Source organism: Palaemon carinicauda, chromosome 15 (genome assembly GCF_036898095.1).
Source record: "Palaemon carinicauda isolate YSFRI2023 chromosome 15, ASM3689809v2, whole genome shotgun sequence".
NCBI lineage: Eukaryota > Metazoa > Arthropoda > Malacostraca > Decapoda > Palaemonidae > Palaemon > Palaemon carinicauda.
In genome coordinates, this window is record NC_090739.1 from 7,958,920 (window position 1) to 7,974,544 (window position 15,625).

Here is a 15,625-nt window from a genome sequence, read left to right on the forward strand (position 1 = left end):
CCTGTAGAGTTACGGGGTTAGTTTATGGTTGAGTTGAAAGGATGGGAAGTCGTTGTCTTGAATGTGATTCGAATTAAGAAAGCGTGCTGTTGGGAAAGTTCATTTCATTATTTCAGACACATTATGAAGTTCAAGTTGCTAAATTTGTATTCTACACTCAAACACACGCACACATACACACACACACACACACACACACATATATATATATATATATACAGTATATATATAATAAATATACATATTTGCATAAATACCTCTCTCTCTCTCTCTCTCTCTCTCTCTCTCTCTAGCTATATATATATATATATATATATATACAGTATATATGTATGTGTGTGTGATGTAATAACCTAGAAATGTTTTTGCTAGTTTATAAAAGTATACTCACTTGTATTTCTATAAAACATTATAATATTTAGTTCATATCGGAAAGAACAAAAATGATTCTCGTATACTTCAAGATAACAACTCATATGAGATTAGTTACCAAAGGTGAATAAATACTTCATTTGTTTATTAAATGGAAAAAAAAACTTATTGTTTATTATCGTAGGTAATTCAGCTCATTTCTTAACACTTTTCATCATTCATGGAACGTAAATCTACTTCAAATACAAGTTCAACGGATATTTTAATCAAGAGTGTCAGAAGATCTAAGATATTGCTAAGACAGCACAGAAAGCCGTTCTTGTTAACAATGCTATAGTCTCCCCTATTTATTTCCAGACACTTATAAAAGAAAATGGAACAAATTTTTTCTTGGCAAACCTCGATAGAAAGATAATACTCGATTGCCGTTGAATTTGGTAAATTACTTTGGTTTTTTTTTTTTTTCATCATCCAATGGGTAATTTTCACCTTTTAACCGACATTTTATTGTTTCAAATTCTGTAATATCTTCCTCTAATTGTAGTTTGTTTTCGTATAGAAATTTATGTTCTCTTTTTTTATCATATAAATAGGTGTATTTGTGATTACTGTTTACACACTTCATGGATTTTATGACCATTTACGAGATTTCAGAAGTATAATGTTTCTAATACAACTTACATATTTATATCTATACGACTATGAACAACTATGTGTATGTGTTTATAATTTTGATATGTTTATATGGGACACAATCTGACTTTTCATGTATATATGTATGCATATGTATGTCTGTATGCGTGTCATGTGTGTGTATGTGTGTTGTATGTGGAGACCTGTAAGGGTGATAAGAACAATAGAGTAGAAGGAATGGATCAGTTTTATAAAGTGGTTTGGTCATATGGAAAGAATGGAAACCATATCTTATTCTGGAGTTTTCGGAGGAAGAAGCAAAGGACGACTTAGAAATCACTAGATAGATGGTTTGAAGAAAAGTATTTAAAAAAAAAGGTCCTCGGTATCGAGATGTGAGATTGCATGAATAGTAGAGGTTGATGGCACTCTGTGTTAAACGTGCTGTTGGTGAATCATCTGTGTAATTTTTAATGGCGTGGAAGTGTTTTGTAAAAGGAAACCAGCATCGATTCAGTAGTTCTATTATAAAAGGTCCGGACAATTATTCTTTTTTGCTTTTGGAGCCACCCCTTGTTAGAAAGCATCTCAATACATACATACATACACACACATACACACACACACATATATATATATATATATATATATATGTATATTTAAAACATTATGCAATTAAATCTCTAATCAGAAAAAGTGTGAGTTCAATCATAATTTACTCAGAAGACAAGTGATTTTAGTCTAGTTTAAAGGTTTAAAGGCCGCTCATGAATGGCATAGGGAAGGGACAGTGACATTTTCCCATCAAGCAGGACAATGCCCCTAGAGACTGACCAAGGAGGGCCAGACAATGGCTGCTGATGACTCAGCAGATAGACCTATAGGCTCCCCCGATCCTTAGCATACAAAGATGGTAAGGTTGCAGCGACCAAAGGAACTAACGAGTTTGATCGGGACTTGTACCCCAGTCCAGAGTTCACCAGTCAGGGACGTTACCACATCGGCCACCATTGAATAGAAATGGTTAATATGTCCGCTTCAGCTTCAACTTGAGATTCTCTGTAATATATTTAATGGAGTCAAGCCTAGATGTGTTATGCTGAAAAATACGCGTAAATATCATCGAAACTTTTTTTTCACGGAATTAGCAGTGATGCAAACTAAAAATAAGGAAGTTTTCACATGTGATTTTAAACTTTTTACTCTCTCTCTCTCTCTCTCTCTCTCTCTCTCTCTCTCTCTCATATGTTTATATATATATGTATATATATATATATATATATATATAATGAAGGATTTTAGTATTATTTATATTATAACATAAAGCAAAAATAAACAGAACTTATAGTATAATACATATGATGTCCAATGCGGAAACTAAACGTTTTTCTTAATTTATTAATCATTTATTCATGCGTAATAAATATAATAACTAGTCTCTTCCTTATCACCTATATATAGATCTCTTACACGCGTGTGTACAAATAACCCAGCGGAAACTATTCTCTTATATCACGTACTTTACGCCATTGTCTCAGTGGGATTGCATCCCCACGCCATCTATTGCATTCTTTTTCAATCATCCATTCAAGAGAAGTGGTATAATGCCAGCCTGTCATTAATGCCCCATCATATCCGTCGTGCTGGCAAATGGAAGACCCTTCAGCCTATCATCACCATTGTCATCACCATCATCATCATCATCATCATTTCCATTATTACTGTGAAGGCGGTTACTGGCGTAAGGCGTATGATTCTTCTTCCATAATAGAGGTTCTGGAAAATGACCTGTTTGCGTTTTTTGCTGTTGCCTTTTGCTAGGTGGGGCGAGAGTGTGCAGGAACGATGACCTGCATTTGCCTGGGCTCTCTCTCTCTCTCTCTCTCTCTCTCTCTCTCTCTCTCTCTTTCAAATAAAAATTGTACAAAATTCATATTTACGTTACAGGGGAAAATCTCTCTCTCTCTCTCTCTCTCTCTCTCTCTCTCTCTCTCTTTCAAATAAAAATTGTACAAAATTCATATTTACGTTATAGGGGAAAATCTCTCTCTCTCTCTCTCTCTCTCTCTCTCTCTCTCTGTGATATCTAAATTTTACAGATTTCAAAATTTAAAAATGAATCTCTCTCTCTCTCTCTCTCTCTCTCTCTCTCTGTGAAATCTAAATTTTACAAATTGATAATAAGCTTCAGGGAAAATTAAATTCTCTCTCTCTCTCTCTCTCTCTCTCTCTCTCTCTCTCTCTCTCTCTCTCTCTCTCTCAATAATATGATGATACTGCCATTCCGTTTTCTCGTTTCTGACTGCTTGTGTTCTTCGTTTTTTAAACAAATGACAAATTCATTTTCTCATGGCTGTCACTTAAATAATATACTCAGTGTCAGAGATAATGGACTCTATCTCTGTCAATGACTATATTTCATTCTATACCATTCTTATGTTTTGCATTTGTAAATTATTCTAGAAGGCAAATTAGATAGATGTATCTTTACTATTTCGTGTTTTATTAGCTGCTGAATTTAGTAAATATCAAATTTCGTATCCTCTAATAAGTAACATTACAGCTGCTACATTTTCAAGGTTGTGACCCTGAAATTATACGCTTTATTATTCCTAATTTAATGAGGCTAAAATATTATTTATCTTCAAAGGTATCATTCATCTCCCATCATTGTCACTCGACAAATCGAAAATATCTGTCATTTCTTTCCTCCTCCTCAACTAAATGCCTCAGCAATTGCAAGATAATGCATATTATTAGAAGACTCCGATGTAGCCCATGGAAGAAATTTCGTAATGACTCTTAAATGGGAGAAACGAGCTTTGAACGAGATGACGGGAAAGAGCCCTTTAAGGGCGAGAACACCGTTTTTTAAGCACAGTTACTTCGACCTTAATGCTTGATGTCATCCTCATCATTGAGTTGGATTAAAACTGACTGGGTTAAAGGGGCGGGTTGTTACGATGTTCTGAACTAAGTTTTTTTGTTTTGTGTTTTCGTTTCTTTTTGTTTTACCCGAAGGTAAAATTGTGACTTTGGATTTCTAGCAAAATTGAAGGTAGAGGTTCAAGGTAGGGGGGAAGGGGGATGGGAGTTGTTGGGGGTTGAGAGGGGATGGAAGGTTGACACTAGGGCCAACCTACTTTTTATTTGCACTTTCATTGTTGCTTAGTTTCTTTCGATGTATTGTTAATGTTTGCTGTTCTGAATGTAATTAGTATTGGAAATACAGTGCAATGTAGCAGATTCTGAAATGACTTTTCTATTTTCAATGACTTTTAAAAACAAATTTGGATTCTTTTTCTATTGTCAATGACTTTTAAAAACTAATTTGGATTCTTTTTCTATTGTCAATGACTTTTAAAAACAAATTTGGATTCTTTATCTATTGTCAATGACTTTTAAAAACTAATTTGGATTCTTTTTTTATTGTCAATGACTTAAAAACAAATTTGGATTCTTTTTCTATTGTCAATGACTTTTAAAAACTAATTTGGATTCTGGATACAATGATGATGATGATTGAAGTATTATTATTATTATTATTATTATTATTATTATTATTATTATTATTATTATTATTATTACCTCCGCCAGCGAAGTTAGAATGCTATATTTTACCCTCTGTTTGTGTGTATGTGTGTGTTTGTTTGTTTGTGGCCACAATTTTAATCGTAGAGTAATGAAACTTGCAGGGGATTAACTGTTATGTAAAAAGCTATAAATTATTAATTTAGAAGGTCAAGGTCACGGTCGAGCAAAAGGTTGAGAAATAACCTGCTGTGGTGGAGGTCTGCGCTCTACAGAGTGCCCCTGAGTTGTTATTATTATTATTATTATTATTATTATTATTATTATTAAAGTAGTAGTAGTAATTCAGTGTCATGTTTGTGTTCCAATTCTCTTTTAAAAATTCATTCAATATTTTGTGTACACAGCGCATTCACAAATATTTCGTTAGCACAAGTGTGTGAGGTGTGTACAGCTGTGCTCCTAAGTAATATTTGCTTATTAAGGCATACATGATCAGATGGTATGTCTCATTATTTGGCCAGTTCTCATTTGGAATTATAAATTACGTCTCTCTCTCTCTCTCTCTCTCTCTCTCTCTCTCCCTCCTATTTTCTTTTTATTTCACTTTATAATGCAACTTAAACTTTCTCATCAAAGTTACATTTCAACTACAATTACAGCCACAATTTGACCCTTTCTTCCCCACTCAAAATTACATACTGATGAAAACTGAACGGAAGTAATTAGTAGGCCTTAATGCTTTAGAAATTTAATAAAGTGTTTTTGCGATCATTTACAGTTTTTGTGTAGTTACCCATTTGTAGTTTTCTCCTTAGAGTTTTTTTTTTTTTTTTTTTTTTTTTTGCCATGCATGCATAGTTATCTCTTCCTCTTTTATGATAATTAGATATTCATATTGGTAGTGTTTGCTTTTTTTTGTTTTAATTTTTGTTTTGATTTCAGTAATAGATACACACGGTTTTATGTTCGTTGCTTTTAAGAATGTTTTCATCCCATGTTTGTGTGGTGAAATGGATGTTTTATATACTCTTTGTTTTATTGTTTTATTTTAACTGCAGAAGAACCCTGTAAGAATAATGTCACTCCCCTTTTTTTGATTTTCTTAATCTTAGGTATATTTCATTTACAAAAGAAAAAAATTAAATGGATTAATGATTCAGCATTTGTTACTATTGACTAATAATTGCATTAGAATCATATTTAAAAGAAAGAGTAAGTTATTTTCCAATAGACTACAAGTATTTTCCAATAGACTACGTAGATTTCACTCTTCAATGTAACTTAGATATACGCAAAATATATATTCTTTTGTACTTAATTTTGCCCAAAATATTCTTTGAACGTTTCTGTGTTCAGTTTCTACAGCTCAAAATATTCCTTAAACATTTTTATGTTCAGTTTCGACCGACGTTTTGAAGCGACTCTTCTTTTTTACCAGAAGTTTGTCGCACTGACATGTTCTCTTTCTTCCCTTGTGGGCAGTAATAATCAATAAGAGATTTATTCCAAGATTTATTCTTCATTACATTGACCTTCATTAATGAAATTTCATCATTTGATTGATAGGCCTCACGTCAATAGTGGTTTTGTGAAATTTGAGTAGGCCTTTGTAATATTTTTTTTTCATGATATTTTATTAAGAAACTTGATATGTAAGCTATTTAGAATAAAATGACAACCTTCTAGTAAAACGAATTTTCCTGAAATATTAGGTTTCCCTTATATGGTATAAATGTAAACTGTGCTAAACTTATTTATAATTTACCGGAAAATATTATTGTATTTTATTGTATTTTATTGTATTATATTATATCATATGATGTTATATCATATTATATTAAGTAAAATTATATTTGTTTGTTGGGGAAGAATGACTAAACATTAATTTAGTGTGAAAGTGGACTAGATAAATATACTTCTAGTAAAACGAATTTTCTTGAAATATTAGGTTTCTCTACTAAGGTATAAATGTAAACTGTGTTAAACTTATTTATAATTTACCGGGAAATATTATTATAGTTTATTGGAATAGTTTATTGGAAATATTATTATAGTTTATTGGAAATATTATTATAGTTTATTGGAAATATTATTATAGTTTATTGGAAATATTATTATAGTTTATTATAGATTATATTTTATTATATTAAATAAAATAATAATTGTTTGTGGTGGAAGAATGACTAAACATTAATTATCTTTAAAAGCGAACCAAATAATCCTCTATTACCTATATAAACCACTGATCAAAACCTAGCGTCATCCACCTATTTCCCCAAACCGAGGGCATCATCATCTCGAATTAAAGCCCGCCATGTAGAGCCCCACATCTGTTAACGACATAATGCCCTTGATTATATCATCACGTTAGGCCAAAGGGTCACTGGCCAGAGATACCCTTTATGATATGCCGTCCAATCTCTTCATCGAATGGTCCGGTCAACGAGGTCTTAACTAAATGTAAGGCGCAGTGTTCGATCGTAATCGAGAATGTGTGAATTATGCCTGCTCAGAGAGAGAGAGAGAGAGAGAGAGAGAGAGAGAGAGAGAGAGAGAGGTCTTGTGATAAAGGATCTTATTAGTAAATGGTGATGCAAGTGCTCAAACAGCTTCTTTATGAATAGGGTTTTCTCTGTCTTTCCTGTTTTTCTCTGTCTATTCTCTTTTCCTCTGCCTGTCCTCTTTTTTTTCTTCACCGTATCCTCTTTTCCTTTGTCTATCCTCTTTCCCCCCTTCTATCCTCTTCCTCCGTCTATCCTCTTTTTCCCCTTCTATCCTCTTTTCCTGTCTATCTTCTTTTCCTCTGTCTGTCCTCTTTTCCTCTTTCTAACCTTATTTCCTCTGCCTGTCCTCTTTTTCTCTGTTAACCTTTTTTCCCTTGTATATCCTCGTTTCCTCCGTCTATCCTCTTTTCTTCTTTTTGTCCTGTTTTCCTCCATCTATCCTCTTTTAACCTATCTATCCTCGTTTCCTCTGCCTATCCTCTTCCCTTGTATATCCTCGTTTCCTCTGCCTATCCTCTTTTCCTCTTGTCTGTCCTCTTTTCCTCTGTCTATTTCCTTTTCCTCTGCCTGTCCACTTTTCCTCTGTCTATCTTTTTTTTCTTTGTATATCATCGTTTCCTCCATCTATCCTCTTTTCCTGTCGATCCTTTTATCCTCTCTGTACCCTCTTTTCAGGGATTTTATCATAGAGAGAGAGAGAGAGAGAGAGAGAGAGAGAGAGAGAGAGAATGTGTGTGTGTTGGTGGTCTTGTGATAAAGTGTCTCGTAAGTAAATCATGACACATGTTCCCAAACCGCTTCTTTCTAAATAGGTTTTCCCCTGTCTATCATCTATTCCGCCGTCTATCCGCTTTTCCTGCAAAGCTCAAGCTTACATATGATTTGGGAACTCGAGGTCCTCGGGATAAGTTTAGCCCTCTGCATTGGAGGCGCCTCTCAATCGGGAGCTGAAAATTCGCAGAAATTGAGACGCGAAAATTCGCAGAAATTGAGACGCGAAAATTCGCTGAAATTGAGACGCGAATAATGGTTTAGCAATGTAAACAGCAAAGACGTGTTTAGCGGAGCCCACGTTCCAACAATCACGTTCGCGGAAAAGGCATTTGCCGAAGATTTTTTTTCTAACTCTCTCTCTCTCTCTCTCTCTCTCTCTCTCTCTCTCAAAAAGCCTTTGACGAAGTTTTTTCTCACTTTTCTCTCTCTCTCTCTCTCTCTCTCTCTCTCTCTCTCTTTCAAAAAGCATTTGACGAAGTTGTTTCCCACTTTTCGCTCTTCTCTCTCTCTCTCTCTCTCTCTCTCTCTCTCTCTCTTTCAAAAAGCATTTAACGAAGTTGTTTCCCACTTTTCGCTTTCTCTCTCTCTCTCTCTCTCTCTCTCTCTCTCTCTCTCTCTTTCAAAAAGCATTTGACGAAGTTTTTTCCCACTTCTTCTCTCTCTCTCTCTCTCTCTCTCTCTCTCTCTCAAAAAGCATTTGACGAAGTTTTTCCCACTTTTCGCTTCTCTCTCTCTCTCTCTCTCTCTCTCTCTCTCTCTCTCCACCGATCACATTCGCGGAAAAAGCATTTGCCGAATTTATAACCACCAATCTCTCTCTCTCTCTCTCTCTCTCTCTCCAAACACAAAAATAAGGCCAAATATAACCATTAGTCAAAGACACCAAACAAAAGGCTATTTCAAATTTATTCCCTGACACATTTAGTCGGGAAGGAGGGATATTTTTAGACGGGGGAGACAAAGCGGTTTTAGGCTTTCAAGTTTTAGAGGGAAACGTTTATTATTAGACGCTTTTATTTTAGTTCCCGACGATGCATTTATTGCCATCCTTCCGTTCTCTTTGTTTCTCTTGGAGGGACTCCCGGTTTTTTTTTTTTTTTTTTTTTTTTTTTTTTTTTTTTTGCATAGAAAGACCACAGGCGCTTTTGTCCCTTGCTTGTAGTTTTAGGGACAGATTGTTCGCCTTGCTTTTATTCAATTTCCTGTCTTTTGTTTGGCTCTTTCGGCACCGAAACAGAGAGATGGAGGGATTCTTTCGCCTTGGGACTCAAATAGCAACTTGTGGTGTGAATTATTTCGTGTGATGGGAATATTTGCTCTGCGAAATGCGTTTTTGATTTGTGCAATGCTTTAGTAAAAGCGTGCCAGAGTTGATATTACCGACATTGTTATAATTACAGCAGTAATCATTATTATTATTATTGTTATTATTATTATTATTATTATTATTATCAATAATATTATTGTCATCATTATTATTATTATTATTATTATTATTATTATTATTTTTATTATTATTAATCGAAATTTGCAAAAGGATATGAACCTCCAAAACAACCTTATGATATAATAAAGATATCAACATATTCGTACATGAACATCTATATACTGTATATAAGTAAAAATATAAGTTAGGGGTCGATTTCCTCTTATAATCATATTTACCGTAATATTTATTCCTTTCCTAGGATATATTATGCAAGGTATAGATATCTAAGATATATGTTATCTGTCAGTACTGATTTATTAGTGGTAATTACCCCTCTACTTGTTTGTTTTCGTGCTTGTTTAATAGAGTAAAATACATATTAGTGTTTATTTAAGGGCGTGCGACTGTAGAAGACATTCTTTAGCAACGACCATCGGAACTCGAATGTATTTCCGTACGAGACATTGAGCATCAACTGTCATAGGATTATGAGGATGATGTCGCGATGGTTGAAATCAATCCTGTAGGAGGTGTTACAGTTACCTTATCAGATTTCATCCAGTCTTGATAATGAAATTGGTGTCAGTTTGTCATTGCAATTTCAATGGCATTTCCTTAAATACATCTCTCGTCTCTCTCTCTCTCTCTCTCTCTCTCTCTCTCTCTCTCTAAGGTTGATCTGGATTCAGTCAGTTTGAGGTTTCCTTAGATATCGGAATATTGGAGAATTTTGTTCCAATTTTTTAAATGTATTTTTTTGGATTTTGGAAAAGAAAAATTTCATTGTCTTTCAGGGGACACTGTTCTGTCATCCTGCGGTTTTCCAATTACTCGTCGTTTTTCTGGAGTGATTTGGCTGTATGTGTTATATTCGCTGCATCTCTCTCTCTCTCTCTCTCTCTCTCTCTCTATATATATATATATATATATGTATGTGTATATATATATATATATATATGTATATTTATACATATATATATATATATATACATATATATATACATATATATATACATATATATATACACATATATATGTATGTATATATATACACATATATATGTGCACATATATACACACACATATATATATGTGCACATATATATACACACACATATATACAGGTATATATATATATATATATATATTTATATATATATATATATATATATCCCTTATGTAATTGCAATTGCACATGTGACTGGCGTAAAGGTTACATTGTCTGCAGAGTCATAATTACTGAGAACTGTTTTAAGTCGTAGGTGGCATTTCCAAACAAAAGCTCAGATGACATTTAGAGACTCAGTCTCAGGTGACATTTCCCGATTTTGCTTCAAACAGGACGCATTCTGTAAGAGAATATAATGTAGGCAAATGTTATTGTGACGTCACCCACTCTCTATGCTTTGTATTCATTTGCTCATTAATTATTTCAATGGGTTTTTTTATTTTGAAATTAGTCTTTGATTTATGGGTGTATTGGTAAGGTATATTTCCCTTCTGGTTTTTTTTTATTATTATTATTATTGTTATTATTATTATTATTATTATTATTATTATTATTATTAATATTTCCATCCCATCTGGTCTGTTTTTATTATTATTATTATTATTATTATTATTATTGTTATTATTCCCATCTGGCCTGTTGTTATTATCATCATTATTGTTATTATTATTATTATTATTATTATTGTTATTATTCCCATCTGGCCTGTTGTTATTATCATCATTATTGTTATTATTATTATTATTATTATTATTATTATTATTATTATTAGCTAAGCTACAAGCTACAGTCCTTGTTGGAAAGTGAGGAAAGGAGGTCATGAAATAAACTATATAAGAAGTAATGATCAATTAAAATAAAAAGTATTTCAAGAACAGTATACAGAGAGACTTATGTCAGCCTGTTAAATATAGAAAAATTTGTTGCAAGTTTAAACTTTTTAATTTCTACTGAAGTTTATTTTTTTATATGATGCCAGACTTTCTTGTTATGCCAGAATAGTATTGAATGTCCATCTCTATCTATACTAATTATTTTATTGATCTAATGTATTGTATAAGCAGTAGGTCAAAAGAATTGTTCGGTTGTAACAAAGATAGAGCTAAATATTATCCCAGGTTTAACTTTAAAGAAAAAAATCCTTATACAACTTTTACATATTCACTTATTTGCATAATACTGTATATCACTTATTGTACAGACACAAGGCTTCGTAAGCGAGTGTTTTTTTTTTCCATAAGAAAATGAATTTCTGATTTGGTTACTGTATTTATAAGTTTATTTAGATTTGTCTACAACTCTTTTTCGCATATAATAGATATCAATTAATTAGATTCTATATTTTTATTTTTAGTTTTTGTTTATATACGAGTTTATTTCGGTTCATATGTAATATCTACTTAGCTTATCAAAGGAGTTATCCTTGGGCCCAAAATTAAATAGTTACATTTCTAATTGAAGAATATGCAAGACTTCACCTCTGCAAAATTTCGAGATAACCCCTCGTCAATCCGTCATATTTTGATAAGAAGGTGAAAGTGCTAGAAATCGTTCCCTTGCATTGTCTGAGTTCTCACATCTGGCATCCATTGATTATAGTGATGGTCGAGAGGAGATTACGTCACTCATAGTCTGTAATTGAATGGCAATTAGTGTCTTTGTGGAATGCACTTGTGTGTAGATTTGTCATCCGAAAATTGATAAAAATATTTACAATATGTGCTGTACTGTTAAAAATTTGTCGTAAAAAAAAACGGTAAAAATCCTGAAATAAATATTGCCAGGCATTTGCCGTTTTAAGAACTGATATATTTGACGTTAGGAGTGAAATTACGGGCACCAACCCGTAAAAGATAATAACAAAGTAGGGTGAAAATTACGGTCGCCTTAATTTTACTGAAATACGGCTGAGTACAGTATATTTTCACGGAGAATTTCCGATTAAAATTACGGTTTTTTTTTAACACTGTACAATATGTGCTGGATGATTTTGATAGACTCCCCCATTCGCTTACATCGAAACACAGCCTGTCTGGAACCACGGACATGGCAAGGGGGATTGTTGACCTTCTTTGATCTTCCTTGACCCGGTATGGTGTGAATAATCTTGATAAATATCAGTGACGTCATTGGGTTGAAATTCATATAGGCCCATCTGTTGATTCATCGTTATCCAGCAAGGTGTTTTCGTTTCCAGATGGCGACTCTGTTGAGGAGTGCTTCTTTATTTTAGTCATATATTACTTGTTTGGATATTTTAACATTTTTTCTGCATTGGTATTTAACACGATATTCGCCTAATTAAGGTACAGTTGGATATATGAATTCCTGGCACACCTCGCTCTGAGAAGTTCACCATGTCACACATTTACTGCGCTACGAGTAACCAAATGTATTATAAGAAGAGTAATCTGGTCCCATTCAACATATATCAGTTCCCGTAAGATACCTTTCGTTAAAAAAAAAAAAAACCTGAATAATAAAGATTGGGATTTTCATGTGGACAGAGGTTACACACAGGAACTCTCCGTGCAGTAATGGTTTTACAGGGTACACTTCCTCAGAGAGAGAGAGAGTCCTGTGTCTAACTGTACATGATTGTCTTTGAGTTTATCATGAATTCTGATTCAAAGCTGTTTTGGGGGTAAAATTAGATCTGATCGACGGGATGGCCTACTTGTAAGTCAAAACTCTGCATCTGATGTGTTCGCCTAATGTAATGTTATAGCTCACTGCCCTATATTCTAGACAGGTGATTTCGTTCCATTTATTTCAGTGATAACCAAATCTGGCCCAGCGTACAATGAATATTTTCATTTATAAACTTCTTAGATTTTCATACTAAGGAAGCTATTCAATATAAAAAGAAAAAAAAACGGGACTTGAAAAAAAGGCTACACGAGCAGAATTGAAAATTCTTTGCTCCTTTTTGTACTAGTTATTTATTATGTATTGTGATTAGGAAAAAATATAATTAGCATGAATTTGTTGATTCAATTGCCAAATTTTCTGAAAACTGTTTTTGTGATAAAAACATTGTTATGATGATATAACCACTACTGGTAATTATTACCAATAATAGTTATATCATTATGAGCTCATATTACTCAACTTGTATTAAGGATTAAGAAACGAATAACGATACATAAAGGGTAATAAGAATAGTAAAAGACATTATCAAGAGGCTTGGAATGAAAAAGACTACAGTTATGAGTAGATTAACGTTATTAATCAACTGATTATTATTATCATTTGATACGACGCCTTTGGGACTCTCTCTCTCTCTCTCTCTCTCTCTCTCTCTCTCTCTCTCTCTCTCTCTCTCTCTCTCTCTCTCTCTCTCTCTCTCTCTCTCTATCCTTCTGCTCTGTGCCACTCTTGGGAACCATTCATCTCAGAAGGATGCTGATAAAGGATCCAGACAGACTCGACTCAGAGAGACAGACTCAGCTCTCTGAGTCTCGCAGTAATTATTCTTTCTACTGCTGCTTCTCACCAAAGTCTGCCTTCTTGAAGTGATACTCAGTCAGTGCCCCTTGTAACACGGCAGGCTCTCTGTGGTGCTGAATGGCAACATGAGTTTTATCTATTATCTTTGATAAGGAAGCTAATTCTGTTGCTCAAGCAGAGTCACTTCTTTGTTTGGGGTTTCTCTTTCTGATGGAAATTCTGCTTTTGGTCTTACAAATTTAGTGGAGAATTGTCTTATGAAGTGAAAATCACTTTTAAGATGGGTCATTTACGACAGTCTACGGTCTTATAAAGTCAATTAAAAAAAAAAAAAAAAGCATGTGAATAAAAACACAATTTATAAGAAAAATAAATCAACACTAAAATAACTCATTATAATTAATAAAAGGACAAAAATAAATTTTTTTTAATATGTCCAAGTGATATCATGACCACGGACACCTACTGTACAGTAAGTGTTCGCTGTTTCATCTGACTTTAACTCAGTTTGCTTAAAGAATTAGAATAAGAAACGTGTTAGGCTTACCTGGGAAAACTGAAATAAAAGATTATTTAAAAAGTAAAGACTTATAGAGGGAAAAACAGTCATTACACTAAAATTTATGAATAACTTTGCTCAAAAGGTATTGTCTGGTGGGATAAATATAAACAATTCCATGCAAGTGTTAGAATATATCATCTGCTAGAATGAAAGTCATAGATATTAATGATATTTGTATTATTACAAAAATATTCCTATTTGATTCATTTATATATATATATATATATATATATATATATATATATATATATATATATATATATATATATATATACTTATATATATACTGCATATTTATAATATGAGTGTGTGTGTTTGTGTGAATGTGTGTGTATTATTTATGTTTGTATGTGAATGTATGCATATTTGAATAAATAAGTGTATAAACTGATAATCTAAACTGAATTTCCTTTAAACAAATATATTGAAAATAGATTATTAAAAAAACCTAAGACGAAATTGCAAAACTACTGGGATTTTCATTTTGTTATTAGAAGACTTGCGTGCATGGGTTTGCGTGTGTCTGGGCTTGCGAGTAGAGAAACTCTTCTCTTTGGTTGATGTCAGGGTTCGGCGCCACTTTGTTTAATTTCTCACTAGGTGCTGTAGACAATTGTTTACCTTGAATTACCCCTTACACACACACACATGTAGGCGCACGTGTTGGAACTTCATGTGAGAAAGTTTAGACACTGGCGCTTTTACCTTGTATTTCTTGCAGCAGTCTTTCCTATGTGATGTCTGTCTGTCTGTCTGTATAGATTGCCTTACCTTGTGTAAGACCCCGGGCTCTTGCCTTTGGGCAGCCCAGAAAAGAATGTAATTTGAATTGGAGACCTATATGATAAAAGGCAGTTGTCTGGCTATAGTATTATTATTATTATTATTATTATTATTATTACTTTGTAAGCAACAATCCTAGTTGGAAAAACAGGATGCTATAGGCCCAAGGGCTCCTACAGGGAAAATAGCCCAGTGAGGAAAGGAACTTGATGTGAGAAAGTTTAGACACTGGCGCTTTTACCTTGTATTTCTTGCAGCAGTCTTTCCTATATGATAAAATGCAGTTGTCTGGCTATATTATTATTATTATTATTATTATTATTATTATTATTATTATTACTTGCTAAGCTACAACCTTAGTTGGAAAAGCAGGATGCTTTAAGCCCAAGGGCTCCTACAGGGAAAATAGACCAGTGAGGAAAGGAAATAAGGAACAAACTACACAAGGTGTTTTAAGAATAACAAGATTAAAATAAATATCTCCTATATAAACTATAAAAACTTTAACAAAACAAGAGGAAGAGATATAAGATAGAATAGTGTGCCCAATTGCACCCTCAAGCAAGAAAGCTCTA